General features: G+C 37.4%; 1 pseudogene; it reads left to right on the top strand.

Annotated features, from left to right (window-relative positions):
- The window catches only part of LOC105051889 (uncharacterized), a 1,284-nt pseudogene extending 361 nt beyond the window's left edge, over positions 1-923 (top strand).
- The last annotated feature ends 1,481 nt before the right edge of the window (positions 924-2,404 follow it).

Here is a 2,404-nt window from a genome sequence, read left to right as displayed (position 1 = left end):
TTATAAGAGGAAACCTACAACAGAAGACTTGTCTAGGAAGGAAAGGCGAGGGACACTCCATTGGGCTAAGCAAATCAGAGGGGAGTCATAAATCGAAATCCCATGAAAGACATAAGAAGGAACATGGATCATCTAATTGGCAATGGGACAATGATTCTAATAACAGAGAGCCAGGCAACAACCCTTCAAGTGAGAATACTGGTGGCAGACTTACAATTGATGAAGAGTGATATAATGGGGGACTGGGGATATTGTTCTAATGATGTTGGTTCCAACGGAGACTCGTCCAGTGTGTATGGAACAAAGAAAGATAATCACCTGAGTGAGAAAAGAGAATATTGTAGATATAACTTGCTGCATCATGAAAGTCATAAATCCCATAAACATGAAAGTGATGATGAGAATATCAAATTGAGAAAACCAAGGACTGGAAGTCGGACTGTCGGAGAGATTATTTTGATGATTCTGCTGATGCTTGGAGATGCACAGACAAAAATTCTGATCAAGAAGATACTGATAACCATTTACCAAGTGAGAGCAATCAATCCTATAGGAAACATAATAGAAGTGGTAGAAAGAGAAAACATCACCAAGGGAAAAATGAGTGCAGAAAAAATGGAGAAATTAGTACTTCTAATTCTGATAGTGCAGAGTTGAGTAGAAGGGCCTACAAAGAGCATTCAAGAAGCTGCACACCAATCCAGTGTTCAGGCAGTTTGAGGAGGGATGGTAGTTGCTGAAGCAGTCATGACTCCCGAGGGTTCAATTGCCTACTGTATGTGCAAGAAAATGATATATAACTTAACACAATAGCACTGCATTTTTCCATTCAAGGATATAAATTTTATTGTGATCTGAAAATTGGAAATATGATCAGCTGTAATTTTTCTAGTAATAGTGTTCAACTCAAACCTTACCTGACTCGGAAATGCCAGAAGCTTTCAATTTTTTGGAGAATGCCATGTCTAAACTTCCTGGAGAAATTCTTTGTACGCCGCAGGCGGCGTAGAAAATCTGATGTGGAGTGCACCGATCCTTCCGATTGGACTACATAGCCATCGCTTTCCGACGCACATTTAATGACTGCAAATTAATATTTTTGTTTAAAAATTTTATATGACAAAAATATCCTTCATGACTTCCTGATACCTTGTATGGCTTCCTATGAAAATATATGACTTCCTGTTATATGACTTCACATGAATATATATGACTTTCGGTCATATAACTTTCTGTGAATATATATGATTTCCTATGATTTCCTATGAACACATATATATATTCACAGGAAGTCATATATATTTACTATATGTTCACAGGAAATCATATTTATTCACAGGAAGTCATATATGTTCATAGAAAATCACAGAAAGTCATATATATATACACTGGAAGTCATAGAAAGTCATATATATTCACAAAAAATTACTTACAAGAAGTCATATAAGATATCAGAAAGTCATAAAGGACTTTTTGTGATGGAATGTCATAATTTTGGACAGAGATATCTTCGTCATACAAAATTTTTAAACGAAAATACGAACCTACAAGCATTAAATATGCATCGAAAAGCGGTAGCTACATTGTCTAATAAAAAAAAATAGTGCACTCTACGTCGGATTTTCTACACCACAGGTGATGTACAAAGATTTTCTACACCACAGGCGATGTACAAAGAATTACTTTCAAACTTTCTGCCAATCCTACTTACTAACATGGCTGGCAAGCGCTGGGCTGATTGTTTAATTATAATAGTTATTCTGAATTTATTGTTTTATAGGCTTATATCATATTCTAATATTCGTCACGGGAGGGCAAATATGCTGGACCATGCTAGGCCGGTTCAATTCCTGACCGTAGCTTGGGGCTGAAACCTTAGTTCTGACCTATACTGGCTCCGACATACCTTGCCTGAACTAGCCTATGTTTAGGCTCATTTTTGGACTGGTTGTGGCTCAGGTTTTGGCCTGATTAATTTAAACTAAGTTCTTAAGCCCGAGCTAGTCCTCAACTCATTCAGTTTTCAAGTGTAGGCCAAAAAATTGGGAGCCTGAGCCTGGGTCGTCTCAGTTCTGGTGTTTAGACTGATTGGACAAGCTATAGCCCATTTAACCCTAATGTCCAATTTCTCCTAGATAGGTGAATCATAATGCTCAGTGTCTCATGTCACACTGTTATCTGTTGCAGTAGGACCTCCTTAATTGGACAGTGATAACAAAACAAGCAACCAAGTCCTCATTATTGTTTGAGCAATGGCTTCGTAAGTCATTTTGATAACTCTTCAGTCATGCAAGAGTCGGTGAGGGGACTCTTTGAACAGTGGATTCAGGTTGACTTGTAAAGCTTAAAAAAGTTGATTAATTTAATAAGCCTTCTGGCTATCTATTAAGTTTGGATTGCTGCA

Source organism: Elaeis guineensis, chromosome 9 (assembly GCF_000442705.2).
Source record: "Elaeis guineensis isolate ETL-2024a chromosome 9, EG11, whole genome shotgun sequence".
In the NCBI taxonomy this organism is placed as follows: Eukaryota; Viridiplantae; Streptophyta; class Magnoliopsida; order Arecales; family Arecaceae; genus Elaeis; species Elaeis guineensis.
The sequence above is the reverse complement of the archived record's forward strand: the minus strand, read 5'-3'. Positions and strand labels throughout refer to the sequence as shown.